Source organism: Gekko japonicus, unplaced genomic scaffold (assembly GCF_001447785.1).
Source record: "Gekko japonicus isolate JY-2015 unplaced genomic scaffold, Gekko_japonicus_V1.1 scaffold404, whole genome shotgun sequence".
In the NCBI taxonomy this organism is placed as follows: domain Eukaryota; kingdom Metazoa; phylum Chordata; class Lepidosauria; order Squamata; family Gekkonidae; genus Gekko; species Gekko japonicus.
Window position 1 is genome coordinate 1 of NW_015174854.1, and position 20,488 is coordinate 20,488.

The window sequence follows — 20,488 nt, forward strand, 5'->3', positions numbered from 1 at the left end:
GACATCAAACCGTTTCTCTCTACTCGAGTTCAGCTGTGGAGATGATGAGGGAAATGCAGATGCTTTATCTGAAGATCTTGACTTGGAGGAATGAGCCAGGGCAACAGATACAGATTCCACCCCAGAGATGAGTGGATTACCTTCAATGAACTCTCTACTACCTCTAATTGCAAGAACTGTGGATTGTCTGTTTGGCAGCATTCAAGATTTAAAAGCTCAAACTAAATTGTTAACTGCTGCGGTGGCTAAATTATCTCCCTGCGACCATTATGGTCAAATTAAATCTCCAGAGGCTGCTACTTGCCAGCACGGTAATACACATGCTCGCAGTGAATCTTACGCAGGTAATGCGGGCATCTACAAAGCCTCAAACAAAAATTCATCTTATCTTGTTTACCAACCTAGGAAAATTGCCTTAACAATCCAAGGGAGATATGGCTCCGTACCAAGCTGGCTAAGTGTTCCCCATGCTAAGGGGCATCTCTCGATGCAGATGATGCGGTCATTCTCTCTTTTACTAGGATTAGACTTCTGCGCCTTTTACTAGAGTTTAACTCTTGACATCCAACCCTTGGTTGTCCCTTCTTGCTGGTAAACTCAGGACATTGGGAGTGCCGATGTCCTCACCTAACGAAGAGCTGATGCCCTCTCAGCTTGAGGAAACCTTATAGAACAGGTCAAATCATTCAGATACTTAGGAGTTTTGTTTCATTACAACCTAAGTTGGTGCCCTCATAGAAATCATTCCCTTAGTTTAGCTAGGAATAAGACTGCAGCTTTAATCTGTTTTTTTAATTTAAAAGGTAATCAATTTGTTCTGGCAGATCTCCAGAGTTTTCAGGCATTTGTTATTTCCCGCGTACTGTATGGGATACCTATATGGATTCAAAATTTTAATAAAAGAATAGGACTAATAAGTTCTACCTTCTTTCGCAGGATTCAAGGTATTGGAAGAAGACATTCTCTCTTCTTTTGGAAACCTCTCAGATGATGTACAGCAGTCCGTTATTGATAGGCTAACCTCTATAAGCCACAAATTACAAGAGATCAAAGATTTTGAGTTGCATTTATCTAACAACTCCAGTACTCATTGTTATTCAAGCTGAGCTTTCAGGATTGGTTAAGAGGAGTAATGATAAATAAAACTATAGGAGATGCCTGCACACATGCAGGGGAAGGTAGGAGAGCTATTTTGCAGGTGGTGCGGAGGAGGATTTGGGATATGGAAGCCCAAATAATTAATGCTGGCAGTTCTGGAGTCTGTTCTCCACGCTTCCTTGACCTCTCCCCCCACCCCAAGCCTCTATGGCTTTGTACATCTCTAATCTAACAATTCCACTTTATCGGCGGGTTTCAATTCCACTTTATTGGCGGTTTTTTATGCTAGTGAGATTTAATCTCTTTCCTTTGGCTGTTGTTTCAGGCAGATATAGGGGTATCCCCTATAGGGATAGAACCTGCAATTGTCTCTATAGTGAACCTGATTCAGTTGCTCATATCCTTCTACGCTGTCCCCAATACTCTACCATGTGCAGCTATTTGATCAGTCACCACTTACCTTCCACAAGGAATTCGACTGACAATGATCTTAAAATTCTATTGTCTGATAAGTTCTCGGCAATTACCCTGTCTGTTGCTGAATTCTTAGCTTATGTTTGGAAGCTAAGGGTAAGGGCGCATAAGTCTTAATCCCCTTTCTGCTCATTTGGATTGTTATATTTTTTAACTGAGTTCACTATTCTTGATATGTTTAAAAATGATCCCCTGTTGGTGTAACTTAATGTAACTTGTTATGATCTATTAATTTGTTCTATCATGGGCCTGCCTTTGTTGCTGATCTGGAGGCTGCAGCTGGTGCAGAATGCGGGAGCCGTTTAGTTGTTCCGGGTCCCAGAGAGGTACGATATGCTGCAACGAGGGCTAGGTCCTTCTCAGTGGCGGCCCCTACCTGGTGAAACGAGCTCCCGGAGGAGATCAGGGCCCTGCGGGGACTTATGCAATTCCGCAGGGCCTGCAAGACGGAGCTCTTCCACCAGGCCTTTATGTAGGGGCCGCCGCTCCCACCACCACCAACGGTGGAAATACCATCAAGTTGGAGCGCCCTTGATAGCCCAGCGATGAGGCGTACTACATGAACTACATGGCAGCAAGACCAGCTGATTAACTTGGACTAATATTGTCGGAACAATCATTACAACTACTGTCGACAGGGAGTATTCCCTGTAGGAACCAACTGCAGACCATCTTGGAATTTATAGAATTTATAGCATTTTATTATTATTAATAGTATGTCATTGCTTGTGATTGCGATTTTACTGATTTTTATTGTATTTTATGTATGGCTTATGCCTCTGTAAGCCGCCCTGAGCCCGTTCGCGGGGTAGGGCGGGGTAGAAATACTTGAATAAATAAAAATAAAATAAAACTCCTTTCCCTTTCCCTCTGCACAACAGACACCCTGCAAGGTAGGTGGGGAAGGTCTATGTATATGTATGTAATAATAATTTACCTGCGATAATCCAAAGCAGGCCTTGAAACAACAAGATCTGTTCAGGCCTTTCCTCACCCTTATGGTGATGTTGCTTCTTCCTGGGCCCGGCTGAATTGCTAGGCTACTGGGAACAACCGGCCCACTTTAGGGGAAGCAAAACACTGAGCATGCTCTATTCTAAGGTCAGTATTAAGTACTTTAACCCACTGGCTTATGATTCTGTCACGAAAGCAGCCTTCTTTTAACAACAAACAGTTTAAAAACTCCATTAATTCTTGTTGAAAAATTCACTCATTTAAAAAAAAGTTGCTTTGGGGGCCCTGAAGCTTAAGCTTCATTAGTTTCACAGTAGATCCGCCTCTGGTCCTGAGTATTCTCTTTCATTGCTGTTCCTCCTTTCCCCTTGTCACCCTAAGAAATGGAAAATTAACATGGCTAGAAAAAATGGAAAATGGAAGCAGAATACAACCATAGATAGGACAGTGCTACCAGAAAAAACAGCCAGATGTGAACTGGCTTGTTTATTTCCATTATTTACAGTTCACCATTTTCACTGAGAATCAAGGCAGAGTAGGGATGTAAAACATTAAACAATAAGAATTTGTTCACCTTTAAATGTTTTCCAAGACTTGGAAACCTGGCAAAGGGTTACTTGTGCGTTCCAGGATTATCAATGTGACGAAGGTGTGTTTTGCAATGCTAGCCTTAATCATCTGTGCCTAAAATTAACACCAGACCACATTAACATTATTATTTTTTCTTAACAAAAATCAGTGACTGACTGATGGTATGTAAAAATATATATGAGTGCTAGGCAGTGTTCCCTCTAAGCTGAGTTAGTGTGAGCTAGCTCACAGTTTTTTAGCTTCCGGCTCACACATTTCTGTCGTAGCTCAGGAAGGATGGTGCCAGAGCAAACTTATTTATGCAGCAGCCAAATCGCTCGCTCACAACTTTAATGCCAGGAGCTCACAAAGTAGAATTTTTGCTCACAAGACTCCACAGCTTAGAGGGAACATTGGTGCTAGGTAAATTGTGCAGTTATTCACCCCAGCCATGGGCACAAAGTCTTAATCTTCCACAATGTCTTTTCTTTTTTATTTTAGTATCCAATCTAGGTAGGTCTTCCATCTGGTCTTAATTTCCGTAGATTTTTCTCCCCATTTAAAAGAGTTTCTTTATCGAATGAAATTTACATCCCTAACCTCTGGCTAGTTCAGAACTGAAAGTTGAACAAGAATACATATTTTGAGTTACTTACTTTTCTGAGAATAAATTAGCTCTGATTTTCATTAATTGTGTTTTGAATCCTACTGCCTATAAGCCTGCTTCTTTCCTTGGTTCAGATGCTTGTGAAAGCATTAATGTCTGTTGATCTTTGTTGCACAGGAACTTGCCTGTGAACTCCTTCTTCCCAAAAATTCCTAGTAAATGCTCATTTAAGAAATTTAATCCAGGACAATTTATGCAGTAGTGAAATTCCCCTCATTGACATTTTTAGAACTGTGCATTATGTGAAATTTTCCACAGTAGGCTTTTTCTCACTAGGAGCAAACCCAAAGTTTTCTTCTTCTTACCCCACATTTTTGGAACTCGCTAAAACTGGGGATTCCAAAAATGTGGGGTAAGAAGGAGAAAACTTTGGGTTTGCTCCTGGTGAGAAAAAAATCTACTGCAGAAAATAGGATTTAACACATGAGGTTTAAATTAGTGTTGTTTTTGTTTAAAACAACAAAATATATTACAGAATGTAGGTAGGTCCAGAGCAACAAATCCATAAAATTCTCCTACATGAGAGAACAAGCAACTTGTGCAATATATTCAAGATACAAGGTGAGGAAATAGATCACATGGGTAGCTGTGTTTGTAGCAATAGAAAAAAGGAAGAGTCCAGTAGCAGCTTAAAGACTAACAAAAGTTGCGGAAGGAAGGATGGAAGGAAGGAAGGAAGGAAGGAAGGAAGGAAGGAAGGAAGGAAGGGAGGGAGGGAGGGAGGGAGACGGGGAGACGGGGAGACGGGGAGACGGGGAGACGGGAAGGGGGAGGATGGAGGATGGAAGGAAGGAAGGTAAAATGAAAGAGGTGGGTAGAAAGGAAAGAGAAAGAGAGAAAAACAGAAACAAAGAAAGCAAATAGTTGGGGGAGGGGGAGGGGAGAAAGGAAGGAAGGAAAGAGAGAGAGAGAAACAAAGAAAGTAAGTAGATGAGGGAGGGGAGGAAGGAAGAGAGAGAGAAGGAAGGAAGGAAGGAAGGAAGGAAGGAAGGAAGGAAGGAAGGAAGGAGAGAGAGAAAGGTGAAAAGAAAGAAAGATGGAAAGAAAGCAAATAGATGGAAAGGGAGGAAAAAAGAGAAAAAGAGGGAGAGGTGGAAAGAAAGCAAATAAATGGAGAGGGAGGGAGGAAGGGAGAGATGTAAAGAAAGCAACTTTAACTTTAAATATGTTATCCAACACCCCCCACGCCCCCACAGTAGTCGGCTTCGCTTGGACAAAGAATGTAAAGAGACAAATGCTTTCTCCAAGATGGTGAGTGGGGCCGTGAGGCAGGGGCTTGGGGAATGCTTTTAACTTTAAATATGTTTTCCAAGCACCAACTTAGCTTGGAGAAGGGATTTAAAGAGACAAATGCCTACTCTGAGCCAAGCTAGCCGGTCTGTGTGTCACTGGAGCGGGGCTTGGAGAATACATTCAACTTTAGATGGGGAGGGAGGGGAGAATGAGAAAGAGAAAGAAAGGTGGAAAGAAAACAAATAGATGGGGGAGGGAGGGGGAGAGAGGTAGAAAGAAAGCAACTTTAACTTTAAATGCATCCTGCAAGCCCCCCACCCCACCCCCACTCCCACGCTGGCTGGCTTGGTTAGGAGAAGGGATTTAAAGAGACAGATGCCTTCTCCAAGCTGGCCAGTGGAGGGGACTTTGAGAATGCTTTTAAAGTTAAAGTTGCTTTCTTTCTTTCTTTACTCCCCCCCACCTCAAGCCTACCCAAGGAGGGGAACAGTGGCTGGGGAAGGGAAGACGGATCAGGGAGGTGTGCCTCCCCTTCACTTCCCCAGCCACCCTGCCTGCAGCTGCACAATATGTGTGAAAGAACCACATGTGGCTCCTGAGCCACAGTTTGGCCACCCCTGCCTTATAATGAGGAGCCAATGCTCTTATCAGTGTTACACATGCAGAAAGCTATTTATCAGTTTCATAGGCATGTAGGCTCCAGGTGTGGCTCCAACCTCCAGGTGTGGGCTGGAGATTACCCAGAGCTACAACTGCTCTCCAGGTGACAGAGGTCAGTTCCCCTGGAGAAAATGGCTGCTTTGAAGGGTGAACTTTATGGCATTATACTCTGCTGAGGTTGCTTCCCTCCCCAAACCTCACCCTCCCAAGGCTCCACCCCCTAAATCTTCCTGACATAAAATGAGATACATTGGAATTCAAAAAGTTTCTTAGGCTCACACAAAGAGCTTCGGAACAAAGTTTGAGTCCAGTGGCACCTCTAAGACCAACAAAGCTTTATTCATGATATAAGCTTTCATGGGCATGCACACTTCTTTAGATACATTGAAATGGAAGTTACCAGTTCATACGTATAGGTACAGAGTGAGTAGCAAATTAACATACAACATAATTAAGATGTTTAACAGATTCAAGGACCAAACAGGAACAACAAGATTAGATTATATGGTTACTATTTGTTTGGGTTTAATTCTGGGGGAAAACATTGTGAAGGAAATAAATATATCAGAATTGGATATTGATGGGCAGATGTACCCTTCTTAATTGTTGAATGCTGAGAGTAATTAACTGAGACCCTGTCATTATGCTCCATCCATCTCCTCTCAAGCATAGAGGCGATACCTCCAGCTGAGTGAGACAAAAGAATTGATGGGACTTTATCAGTATGATATACATGCAAATAACAAAGTACATAATACAACTGAATGTCAAGTCAAAGCACTTAATAATGTCTGAACTACTTAAAGTAGGGGGATGTGGCTACAACATCTCCCAGAAGAAGAAGAAAGTAAGGACATGTATACCATACTGATTTATGGGCCCAATAAATAACGTACAGATTTAAAGTTCAGGATCTGTCTGCTTCTCAGAGTCCCTATGGTATGTTCCTACATATCACTACCTTCTGTTCCTGCCATTATGAGGGGCATACATACCTAGAAGAGGCAGGCCATCAGTGCACTGAGACTTAGTTCAGAGTACACATGCATGGCTCAGGCTAGCCTAATGTTATCAGATCTCAGAAACTAAGTAGGGTTGGTCCCGGTTAGTATTTGAATGGGAGACCACTAAGGAAGTGCAGAGTTGCTATGCAAAGGCAGGCAATAGCAAACCACCTCTGAATATCTCTTGCCTTGAAAATCCTATGGGGTTGCCATGTCAGCTGTGACTTGAAGACACTTTCTACCACCAAACATGCATAGAATTGAGCTATAAGGTTGCTGCATACTTATTTTGAACACAGTAGGACTCATATCCAAGTAAATATACACAAAGTCAGGTTGCATACTTTCCGTACAAGTAGTCCTTCCTTACAGAAGTCATCTTCATGAAAATACATGAATTCAGACATCCCAAGTGGAAGAAAAAACATTCCAATTTTAGACATACATATTTAGGTCTTGCATTTCATTGTTTAGCAGGTACCATTGGCACATACCAAGACAGCTTGTGGACTTCGTCTGTGTAAAGTTTGTTCTCACTTCACAAACACCTATGAAAAAATTGCCTCAGACTAATATTTTGATAAAGTTCCTCATCAAAGGCTCCTAAGTAAGCTCAATAGTCATGGGATAAAAGGACAAGTCCTCTTCTGGATCAAAAACGGGCTCATTAATAGGAAACAGAGAGTGAGTATAAATGGGAAATTTTCGCAGTGGAGAGTGGTAAGCAGTGGGGTACCATAGGGATCAGTACTCAGTCTGATGCTTTTTAACTTGTTCATTAATGATTTTGAGTTGAGAGTATGCAGTGAGGTGGCTAAATTTGTGGATGACATGAAGTTGTTCAGGGTGGTGAGAACCAGGGAGGATTGTGAGGCACTCCAAAGGGATCTGTCGAGGATGGGAGAGTGGGTGTCAAAGTGGCAAATGGGGTTCAATGTGGCCAAGTGCAAAGTGATGCACATTGGAGCCAAAAATCCTAAATATACATACACACTGATGGGGTCCGAACTGGCAGAGACTGACCAAGAAAGAGATCTTGTGGCTATTAGCCACAAGGTATATATAGGAACTCTCAGGCTGGGGCAAGTGATGCTCTTATTCTTGATGCTTGGGGGGGGGGTAACAGTGGGAGGGCTTCTAGTGTCCTGGCCCCACTGCTGGACCTCCTGATGGCATCTGGTATTTTTGGCCACTGTGTGGCAGAGTGTTGGACTGGATGGGCCATTGGCCTGATCCAACATTGGCTTCTCTTATGTTCTTAATATTAAATATAAACTAAAAGCTAAAGAAGACTGAATATCTGAAAGGGTTAGTCGCAAAATGGTACTTACTTTTCTCATTCTGTCTGCTTAGGTAATCATGTCTACTGACAAGACAAATTCAGAAAGAAGTAACTTAACCAGTGTCCCACCATCCCATGTTTACATTAACTTTAGCTTTATGAATGGATTTCCCACCAAATAATTCATTTAACAAGAATTATGCAGATTTGGTGCCCCCTACTGTCCTTTTCAACCATCAGCTGCGACTTAAAAGAATATGGGCACTAAAGATTTGAAAATGCTACAGAGCACTAGTCAACAGTGGCGTACCTAACCTATTTGGCACCCAGGGCAGATGATTTTTTAATACACCTACACACTCTATTTTTTTTTCCTGCCATCAAGTCACAGCTGACTTATGGCGACCCCATAGGAATCTCAAGGCAAGAGACGTTGTGAGCTGGCTTGCCATTGTCTGCCTCCACATCGGCCCTGCTTAACTTCTGAGGTCTGACAAGATCAGCCTAGGCTGGGTCTATTCAGGTCAGAGCCCCTCCTCTATCTGACAAAATTATTTGCATTAATAATAATGAAATAAAAATGAATAATAATAATGGCTAGAAAACAGATTCAGGTGGGTAGCCATGTTGGTTTGAAGCAGAAGAACAAAGTTTGGTCTTAAAGGTCCTACTGGATCCAAACTTTGTATTCAATGGCCAGAAAAGAAAAACAGACAGTGAAAAATGTATTGTATTTAACTTCATATATATAATCATGCCAGTAAAAAAAATTCAAATTCCAACATGCTATTCCATCACAAGAGCCAGTGGGGTGTAGCGCTTTAAGTGTTGGACTAAGATCTGGGAATCATAGAATCACAGAGTTAGAAGGGATCTCCAGGGCCATCTAGTCCAACCCCCTGCACAATGCAAGAAATTCACAAATACCTCTCCCCCACACCCCGAGTGACCCCTGTTCCATGCCCAGAAATCCAGGTTTGAATCCCCACTTGTGCTGTGGAAGCTTGCTGGGTCACCTTGGGCCAGTCACATTACTCTCAGCCTAGTCCTGACCAATGCTCCCTCTAAGCTGTGGAGCCTTGTGAGCAAAAATTCTACTTTGTAAGCTACTGACATTAAAGTTGTGAGCAAGACATTTGGCTACTGCATAAATTAGTTTGCTCTGGAGCCATTCCTGAGCCAAGACAAAAATGTGTGAGCCGGAGACTAAAAAACTATGAGCTAGCTCACACTAACTCAGCTTAGAGGGAACACTGGTCCTGACCAGGATAACCCCAGGATAGTCGGATCTTGTCAGATCTCAGAAGTTAAGCAGGGCCAGTATGGAGCCAGGCAATGGCAAACCACCTCCCAATGTCTCTTGCCTTGAAAACCCTACAGGATCACCATAAGTCAGCTGTGACTTGATAAAAAAAATTCCATCACACCACTTGTATTCTGAGCAGGCACTTGGAAGGGCTTCTGTTCCCCATTTTGAAGCCCAAGAGATGACCATTCCAAACATCTACAAGGCATTTTTGAGAGCTAGGAGTCTGCCTTTGTACTTTTACTAAGTAACACTAACTAAAGCATCTCAAAATAGTGATTGCAAGCCTCACCAGACTGGATGTTAAGAAACACACTACCCCCAAAGAAGGTGCCCCCATCCTCCATTGTTTCCAAAGGACTAAAGTCAAACCAGAGAACCTCTGCAGTAGAAACTGAGAGGGGGCACTTTTGCAAGCCCAGCAGACCCAGTGCAATGTACATTTGTCACGCCTTTCCTGCTCCCCCGTGGGTCTCCCACCGGTAGCCGTGACATCTAGAGTCCACCAGAGGGAGTCCTGCAAATGGGGAAGGTCTGTGCCAGCAGCGGGGGAGGGGCGCACAGAGGAGACCCAAAGAAAGGCTTTCAGGATATAGGGAGGAAGGAGGGCCTCAGACCAGGGGCACACGTCAGAGCGGTTACACCACCACTCTTGGCCCCTCAGAGAGTTGGCTGCTTCCCTTCTGTCTGCCCCTCTCTCTGTTCCTCCTTGCAGTTCTCCTCTCTCTGTTTCCTTCTCGCAGCTCTCCTCCGGTTCCTCCCCAGCCCTCTTTCTCCCTTCCTTTTATTGCTTTCCCTGTTCCCCACGCCGCCCCTCATCGGTAGCCACGCCCTTCTTCAAAGGGAGTGATGCCGACCCACCCAGAGCTGCCCCTACCCTTGTGCTATTGGCTTCCTGCTCCAGGCTCCTGGGGCTGCCTCCACGCTGACGTCGTTGCTCTCATCAGCTCTCTGCTCGGCCCCCCAGTAGCCGCCGCTCAGCTCCTCGGTCCCCGACACAGCCAGGTGGGCTTCGCCTGTCCAATGTGGCTCCCAATTTACAAGCCTCCAACCTCCCATCCCGATGCTCCTCCACCGCGCCTTGGGGCCCTGCCGATGCCGGTCTCTGCTGGACTCCCCCTCTGTCCTCTACAGCAGCAGGTAAGCGCCTCAGAACTGGGGCCCGTTGCTGCAGGCATGAGGGGGGTCCGCGGCGGCTCCTGCCACGAGTCCCGGGCGGCCCCAGGACAACATTGTACCCAACATAATATTAACAAAGGTTTGCTACTATACTACTTTTAAATACATTCTGTCACCGAGCAGGATAGGAATGAGAAGGTCTTGAGACCAAGAAGTGAAAGTAAAGGGGGGACATGGAAAAATGAGATGAAGGGAGACAGAAATGAATGAGAAATGTGTGCAAAAGAGGAAGAGAAATTCAGAAAGGGAAAGGTTGTTTTATCTCACTACAACACCCTAAATACTGCTTTGCAAGATCTGGTTGAGTTGAATGCAAGGAAAGGGAGAGAGAAAGGCTAAACTGTTGGAGAAAATGACCTGCAGACTGGCCATTACTGTAGCAGCTATCAGCACTATCTGTTAAGGAAGTCTGCTTGAGTCTTGGATAAAAGGGAAGCTTAGCCGATCCTAGAGCTTTTTGCTATGCTCAGACATCCCTGCACCCCTAATGGCTGCAGCCAGAACCACCTTTTAAAAATAAAAGGGAAGACATTCAGCTGGAGGTAGCAGGATGATGCTGGCTTCGAGGGCACCCTTCAAAAGCCTTCCTTAAGCTGCACCAGGGTGGATCACCCCCACCCCCTTTGGTACACCACTGCCAGTAGGAAATCTAAAAACATTTGGCACCCACAAATAATTGGCAAAAAATTACTTTCATTGCTCTCTTCCATGATTTACCCCTCCCACTAGCACACACACTGTTTCTAATGTAGAATTAAATATCGTTAATATACTACATTTCAGAGATGTTCACATGCTATTGCTGTCCTGTTTTGCAGCCCACCAGCAGTGGTCTTCCTGAAGTCAGCAGGCAGTCAGGAGTAAGGCACAGTAGGGACAAGATGGAGGCATGCATGTCTCAAGCAGCCAGAAGCCAACAACAGCAAACTTCATGGAAGCAACTGAACCAATAAAGCTTCCATGTTTCTCTGCAGACTTACATAAGAAGCAGGGATTCCTGTCCTTTCTGATTACCTGGTTAAAGTCCTGGCCCCTGTGAAGAGCTACTACACCTCATCTACCTCCTGGGGGAGACTACAGAGAAGTAGATCCCAGGCTGCTCATTGTGTGTAGTATTCCCTCACTGGGTCCCTGTCTCTGCCCTAGTTCTCCTTTTTTTCTGATCCTAAGATTCTGGGCGGACCTCTGTGGGTAACGAACCTTGGCAGAATTCCTGCAGCAGCTCCAGGTTATCAAAAGGTGCCAATGGGGTGCAGGGCTTTCCAGGTGGTTCCTGGGTCCAGGGAATCTCTGGGTCCACCTGCAGAGCACTCAGAGAGGCCTGTGCCTCAGAGATCTCTGGGCCTGAGAGGGACATCTTGTAATTTCAAGAGTCTGCCCCAGCAGGAACTGGGGCAAACCATGACAATCATACCAATTACAAATATACACATAATTTCCACTGCCCATTCACCACCAAGCCACGTGGTTTATCAGATACTAGCAGTGCTGTACACCACTGCCATGCCAAGCGCCTGGCAGAGGGACTCCACCAGCATATGTCAGAGGTACACTAGTGTATAGCATAGGAAAAGGAGTACGACAAGGATGTATACTGTCACCTTCCTTATTTAATATATATGCAGAGTACATCATGCGAAATGCTGGCCTGGATGAATCACAAGCGGGAATTTAAAATGCTGGGGAAAAGATCAACAACCTCAGATATGCATACGATACCACTCTAATGGCAGAAAGTGAAGAGGACCTTAAGAGCCTCTTGCTCAGGGTAAAAGAGGAGAGCGCAAAAGTGGGCTTGAAGCTCAACATCACTCCTTGGCAAATAGAAGGGGAAGTCATGGAAGTAGTGACAGACTTCACATTCCTGGGATCCCAAATCACCGCAGACAGTGACAGCAGCCATGAAATTAAAAGACGTCTGCTCCTTGGGAGGAAAACGATGGCGAACCTAAGCAGCATGATAAAAAGTAGAGACATCACCCTGCCAACAAAGTCAGCATGGTCAAAGCAATGGTATTCCCAGTAGTCATGTATGGCTGCAAGAGTTGGACTATAAGGAAGGCCGAGCGCCAAAGAATAGATTCTTTTGAACTATGGTGCTGGAGAAGACTCTTGAGAGTCCCTTGGACTGCAAGAAGACCAAATCAGTCAATCCTAAAAGTAATCAACCCTGACTGTTCCCTGGAAGGCCAGATAATAAAACTGAAGCTCAAATACTTTGGCCACCAAATGAGAAGGGAGCACTCACTGGAGAAGACCCTGATGCTGGGGAAGATTGAAGGTCAAAGAAGACGGGGACGGCAAAGGATGAGATGGTTAGACAGTGTCATAGATGCAACAAACATGAAATTGAGCCAACTTCAGAAGACGGCGGAAGACAGGAAGGCCTGGCGTGATCTGGTCCATGGGGTCGCAAAAAGTCGGACTCGACTGTGCGACTGAACAACAACAACAACACTAGTGTATCTGTGAGATATTCCAGTATAGCACCTCATTGGCTCCCTATGCCCCCCCCAGTCCAGACTATGTTGAAAGGCAAAAACATTTCTATGTTCTCACGCTTTTTAATGTTTATGCTTTGGCATTCTATGGCAACCACTTTAGCATGTACAAGAGTTGCAAGAGAATTTATTTCCTTTCTGTCATTGTGACTTTTGAATTGAGCCATTATCTCCAGCTGCTTAGTGAGCTTTCCCCCAAGTAAAATATATAAAAATTGCTTTTGTATATTTGCTAAAATGCATTTTATATTTCAATACCATAAAAACAAGTCTCTTTGCTTCCTAAAATATACATATTGTATTTCCAATAATCATGTTTCTCAGCCAGGAATTCATACAATTGAAGTTGTAATTAAGATGAATCTTTCAAATCTAGGAATTTCTAAATCAGTCATATTCTGTACATGGCCACTAGGTGTCATCATTTCCAATGGTAAAAAATGAGAAGCATCACTACAGCAAAAACAAAAGACTTGTCACACCTTAAAGATGAACAAATATACTGTAGCATAAACTTGCCTCCAACAAAGTGGGCTCAAGCCCATAAATGCTTATACTGGAATCAAGTTGTTCATGCCTAAGGTAACATCTTAAAGGTGTCTGATCATTTCCATTGCTTCAGTCCATGTTGTTGCCCTCGCCAGCTGGATTAGCAAGAAGCTTGGGGAGACGACTAGGACAAAATACTCAAAGGCTCCATCCTTTAATCATCTGTTCCATATTTCCAGCACACAAGTCCCTGAAGAATCTGCCCAACATAGGCAAGAGTGTATTATTTCATCAGTCAGACAGCATTCAATGTTCTCATTATCTGATCTGTATATCATCATGGATTTTAAATCGTAAATGCTTTGGGGGTCAATCTGTTTGAAAAGCAGGGTATAAATATAATTAAATAATGCAACAATGGATATTGGGAAATCAGTGGATTTTAAAAGTCTTTTGAAAGGAACCAATGGATTCCAATAGTTATTCTCTGCCATTCATTTTAGTATCAGCCTGATTTTGGCTACACTGGTATAATGAGAATATACACTTGCATTCAATCCTTCCTTGTGCCAGTGTACATCCCTAGCTGACATTAGATCACCAGTCAAGGAGAAATTCTGGAGAGATCTGTTGAATGGCAAGAAAAGACAGAGACTTAGTTAACATGTTATGTTTGTCCAGGGATGAGTCTCCTAACCCAGATAAGCTGCCATCATGCACTAGGAATGGCTATGCAGATGTTCAGCCTGCTAGACTATGGGATAGGCTGCTTGTTGTGACTGAAATGTCACTCCTTATTTTTCCCCAGCTATATCCCAAGCAAAAGGTCTTCTTTCAGGCTATGTCCAGTTTACCAGGGGATTCAACCCACTGCCTGAGGAGAACTCATGGCGACAAATGTCAGTAGCTGTATCGGTGTAACCTATGTAATTTTCTCATTAATATGTTATTTTATTTTTGTTGAAAGGTTTGTTTGTTTATCGCATTTATACCCTCCCCTCCCCGCAATGCAGGCTCAGGGCGGCTCACAGTCAGTACATAAAACACAGTTAAAACCACATAAAACCATATAAAACAATTCCATATCAATACAGTTTCATAAAGTGCAGAAAATAATTACTCAAGATGGCTTATTTCAATGTACTCTCTAAAACTCCTTCTGCTCCAGATCTTCCTGTGGCTAGATGTTAAAACCAAGGGCCAGGGCTCTTTAATGGTGGCGGCACCCTAGCTGAAAGCCTGGCGGAAGAGCTCCGTCTCTCAGGCCCTACGGAACTGCAAAAGATTCCGCAGGGCTCTGATCTCCTCTGGGAGCTTATTCCACCAGGTTGGGGCTGCCACTGAGAAAGCCCTGGCCCTTGTAGTCGCAAGCCTGGCCTCTTTTGGGCCAGGGAGGGTCAATCGATTTTGAGACCCTGACCGAAGTGCTCTCTGGGGTATATATGGGGAACGGCGGTTCTGCAGGTATGCTGGACCCTGGCCATATAGGGCTTTAAAGGTAAGAACCAGCATCTTGAAGCGGAATCAGTATGCTATTGTGTCAGCTATGCTGCCATGGGGGTTGGTATGTTCTTTCAGTGTCTGTGTAAATTGCTTTTGCATTCCTTTCTCTCTGCTATGCGCTGAAATGCTAATCTCCAAAGCCGTACAGGTGGTAATGTGTGTTGTCTGCCTTCAAGGCTGACCGTGGGAGCCACACAATTCCCAGCTTCACCTAGTAACGTTTGCCGGTTCTAGCCCGCGCGCGGGAAGGTGCCTAATTGGCCAGCGCAGTGGGGGGGTGCATACGAATGCCCTATATCTCATTAGGTTCAACTGCTATTCTTAACAGTGACTATGTTAATGCATCTATGGCTCTTCAATAAAAGTATAACCTTTCTAAAGAAGTGTGTACTCCGTTGTTGGCTGTGGGTTCTGACATTCTGTTAAGAATCTTTCATTCTCTATCTACGTGCCTCTCTCCTAAACCGAGATGAGCAACGCAGAGCAGAAACCTGATCTCGAAGGAGAAGAGGAGGAGGAGGAGGAAGAAAAGGAGCCGACCCCTACCACAACTGGGGGGGTGACTCCTACGACCCAGTCTTCGGTGCCGGTGACAGCAGCTGGGATGGGTGCTGTTCTGAAAACAACCTCCACGTTGGTGTTCCTGACTCCCTCAGGGCCCAGACAACCACCCCGGCTGGGGTATTGACCGAGCTCCAGCCGGGGCCACTTTAACCCGGATTCTACAGCAGAGACTTATATGCTGACACAAGGACCTCGAAAGGAAAACTCACACTGTCCACCTGGCGGCATTGGTCGGAGGGAGCGCGAGTCCCGTTTGAGGTGTGGACTGACCATAAGAACTTAGAAACGCTAAAAACGCCTCGGTGTCTCAATGCCAAACAGCTTCAGTGGGCTGATTTCTTTTCCAAATTCCAGTTCATCCTGCACCACTTCCCAGGCTCAGCGAATTCGTTGGCCTATGCCCTGTCCCGCCTACCCCAACACGATAGCCAACGGGAGGTTCCCAGTTGGGCGGGGCGGTGACAACATGTAAACAAGCACGCCTCACTCCTCCCCCCCAGCGATGACCCAGCTCGCTCCCCCCCCCCCGGTGATGACGCAGCCTGCTTCTTCTGGCCAGGAAGAAGGGGGGATGGACACTTGACGCAGTAAGTTCGCCTCAGCGTTCTCGGAGGCCGACAAAGATGTTCTGCAAGCAGAGGGGGGGTTGAAATGAGGGAAGATGGTTGTTGGTACCGAGAACATAAACTATTCGTCCCCCTGGCACTCAGGGGGGAGGTATAGCAAGCAGTGCATGGCTCCAAACTGTCGGGACACCCTGGATTGGCCAGCGCAGTGGGGGGATGCATACGAATGCCCTATATCTCATTAGGTTCAAGAGGCAACTGCTATTCTTAACAGTGGCTCTTCAATAAAAGTATAACCTTTCCAAAGAAGTGTGTAGTCCGTTGTTGGCTGTGGGTTCTGACATATTGGCAGCCAGTGCAGTTGCCACAGCACAGGCTGGATGTGCCCCCACTTGGGGAGACCCATCAAAAGCCTGGCTGCAGCATTCTGCACTAGCTGCAGCTTCCGGATCTGTGACAAGGGCAGCCCCATGTAGAGAGCATTACAGTAGTCTAGTCTCGAGGTGACCATAGCATGAATCACTGTTGCTTGGCTGGCGCAGTCGAGGAAGGGAACCAACTGCCTGATCAGTTGAGGATGGTAAAAGGCCGACCTGGCATTAGGGAGGCATCCAGGAGTACTCCCAAACTCCTAACCTCTGGCGCTGGCACCAATGGCGCCCCGTCGAAGGTCAGGAGTGGGAAACCCACCCCCAAACTGCCCGACTCAAGCACAGGACCTCCGTCTTCGTCAGGTTCAGTTTCAGCCGACTCAGCCTAAGCCAACCAGCCACGGCTTGTAGTGCCAGGTCCAAATCTTCCGGTCTGGAGTCGGACCCCCCCCCAAACTGCCCGACTCAAGCACAGGACCTCCGTCTTCGTCAGGTTCAGTTTCAGCCGACTCAGCCTAAGCCAACCAGCCACGGCTTGTAGTGCCAGGTCCAAATCTTCCGGTCTGGAGTCGGACTGGCCGCCCAACATCAGATAGAGCTGGGTGTCATCAGCATACTGGTGACATTCCAGCCCATGCCTCCGGGTAATCTGGGCAAGGGGGCACATATAGATGTTAAATAACTTTGGAAAGAGCACTGCCCCTTGAGGCACTCCACAGTCCAGTGGATGCCTCTTGGACTGCTGTTCCCCTAGTGCAGTGATAGCGAACCTTTTAGAGATTGAGTGCCCAAACTGTGACCCAAAACCCACTTATTTATCGCAAAGTGCCAACACGGGAATTTAACCTGAATACTGAGGTTTTACTTTAGAAAAAACAACTCATACATTAACTTAAGATGATCCAAACAAAGTAAGGAAAGCAATCCCAAATGCTTTCATTTACTTAAAATTATTTGACAGAGAATTCGACACTTTAATGATGGTCTGGGCCTGGCTGGGGTGATGGCACGCGTGCCCACAGAGAGGGCTCTGAGTGCCAGATCTGGCACCCATGCCATAGGTTCGCCACCACTGCCCTAGTGCCACCCTTTGTCCCCAACTTTGGAGAAAGGAAGTGAGCCATTGTAAGGCAAGCCCCTGAATCCCTATGTCGGTGAGGCGGCGGGCCAGTAGCTGATGGTCAACCGTGTCAAATGCTGCCGACAGGTCAGTACCGCCAATCTGCCTCGATCCAGATGCCTTCAGAGGTCATCCGTGAGGGCAACCAGTGCTATCTCCGTCTCATGACCAGGGCGAAAGCCGGACTAGAAGGAGTCTAAGATGGAAGCATCATCCAAAAAGCTCTGTAGCTGACTCGCTACCGCCTTCTCTATTAACTTGCCCAAATAGGGCAAATTGGAAACCGACCAATAGTTGGCCAATTCAGCCAGATCCAAAGATGGTTTTTTCAACAGAGGGCAGACCACTGCTTCCTTAAGCACCCCAGGGAACTGTCCCTTATTGAGGGACTTGTTGATAATCTCCCTCAGGGTGCCTCAAAACCCGCCAGCTTTAATTAGCCATGACAGGCATGGATCAAGGCAACATGTGGTAGGGAAAACAGCTAGGAGCAATTTGTCAACTTCCTCTAGGCTGAGTGGGTCGAAATGATCCAGAACTGGAATAAAGATGTGCATGGAGCCTTGAGCTCGCTCACTGTATCAACTGTGGTGGGGAGGTTGCGGCGAAGCGACAAAACCTTATCCGCTAAATAGCTCGCAAATGTCTCAGCCTATGTCTAATTCCCTAGCATTTGGCATGCCCTGTGGCAGAGTAGTTATAGACCAAATTGTTCTAAATAATTGGGCTGGGTATGAGCTCGCGGACGCAATCATGGCCGCATAGTACTCTCTCTTCGCAGCTTTGACTGCCATCTCATAGGTTCTCATAAATGTCCTATAAGATGCTCTTGCAGCTTCGTCACGAGCATGGCGCCACCATCTCTCTAGCGGTCTCAGCCCTCGCTTCATAAGCTGCAACTCCTGGGTAAAACAGGGAGCAAGCCTAGAGCGAGGGCGCATTTAGGGCCTAGAAAGCACAAGGTCACAGAGCATGGGTAGTTAATAAAGTTGCTCCTGTATTACCTACTTAAAGAACCCCACCCCCTTTGTCAGTCTTGCCTGCAGGGAGGGAAAGAAGGCTTAGAACTTGGCTGAGGAAACTGCTAATTTCTTTGCAGGTATGTGACGGCCCAATCAGGGAGAAATTGCATATTACAATTTCCCTTTTAAGAGATATTATAAAAGAAGATTTAATGTTCAGTGATCCTTTTCATGTTTTATATTAGTTCTAGCATACTAGAATCTGGACCTCTTCCTTTCCAGGTTTTACTCATGTATCTGGATAAACTGGCTAGAGCAGGGGTGTCAAACTCATTTGTTATGAGGTCCGGATCTGACATAAATAAGACCTTGTTGGGCTGGGCCATGTGTGTCATAAAATGTAATGCCAAGATATAAACATTATTAAGGACACAAACACAAAGGGTTGTTTTTTTACTTAAAATAAAAACATGCTTAAAACATTAGCACTCTTGCAATGTTTTGTTTATTTAACAGTGTCTGATAACTGACCCCTCTTGCTCTGAATGATTGCATCAAAATGTCTGTGCTGTTGCAATCTTGAGTATGCTGTTCAGGTGTGTATCTGTAAGCTGCAAACCTACAATAACGCAGCAGCAGCAGAACAGGAAGAAGAAGCAGAAGACAGCCAGTTCCACTGTGGGCCTGATAGAAGCCCTCCGGGGGCCTGATCTGGCCCCTGGGCCGCATTTTTGACACCCATGGGCTAGAGGAACTGGTATGAGAGACTAAGTTTGCCAGCTCCAGGTTGGAAAATACCTGGAGATTTCGGGGTAGAGCCTGAGGAAGGCAGGGTTTGGGAAGGGGAGGGTCTTCAATGAGGCTGAATGCCATAGAGTCACCATCCAGAGCAGCCATTTCCTGGAGTGGAAATGATTTCTGTCACCTGGAGATCAACTGTAAAAGCAGGAGATCTCCAGCTACCACCTGGAGGCCGGCAACCCTATGAGAGACTCTAGTAGGCCTTGTATTCCTGTATTGATTTTCTGCTGAATAAAGTTACCATGTGTTTATATGATTGCAGCAACTTACACTGGTGACAAAATACAAACTCACACTGAACACTAAAGGGATTTTGACAAATAAGCTGTGGCCTATCTCAGAGAAAGAAGCTCCCTTGCAAGCAGGCACTGACTCAGGTACTCCTCCACAGAGAAACAATATTTCCAGTGTTTTCTTCTTTTAAACAAAGCACAGACCACCATGGCTGCACTTCCTATATTCCCTTCTTTTGATGCCCATGAATCCCACACAGCTCTAGGACCTCTCTGGACTAAACAGATCTAGAGGCAAGAAATTCTGTTCCAGGCTATGGAAATAGACTGTGATAACACTAAGCATGCTCTTCTGTTGCAGTATACTAGAGAGCAACTGTATGACATTTCTTCTACCCTCCCAGATACTGGTGAGGATGATAATTACAACAAAGCAAAAGAGGCACTAATAAAGCATTTTCCCGGAAAGAATGTCATTTTTGAGGTGTATACATTTCATCCAGAAGGGTTTGTCAAGCTGTTAGCTATTGTTTAAAACACTTTCCCTGAGTCAATCTGACCTGCAGTGGAAGAAAGAAGACCTAGAGCTGCTAATTTCTTTGCAGACCCAAGTCAGAGAAATAAAGCATCAAGAGCAACAGCAAGAGCCATTGAAGAGTACACGGGGAAGAAGCAGCCTTGCACTTCTTTAAATGAATATTTTGGGCTTGCTGTTTTCTTTGTTACTGGGCACTATTTGTCAGGCCTTCCCTTTGTTTAGACTACCCTTTCTGAAGGGCACTGAAGATCATGTATCACTATGTTCATTGCCAGTTTTACCTGTAGTTATTCAGTTGTTAGGTTTATGATAAATATTTGTTACTTTGAAAACTATAATACCTTAAATATTTCCCTTTTCCAGATACCATTCCCCCAATAATTTTCCAAATACTATTTTTGGATATCCTAAGT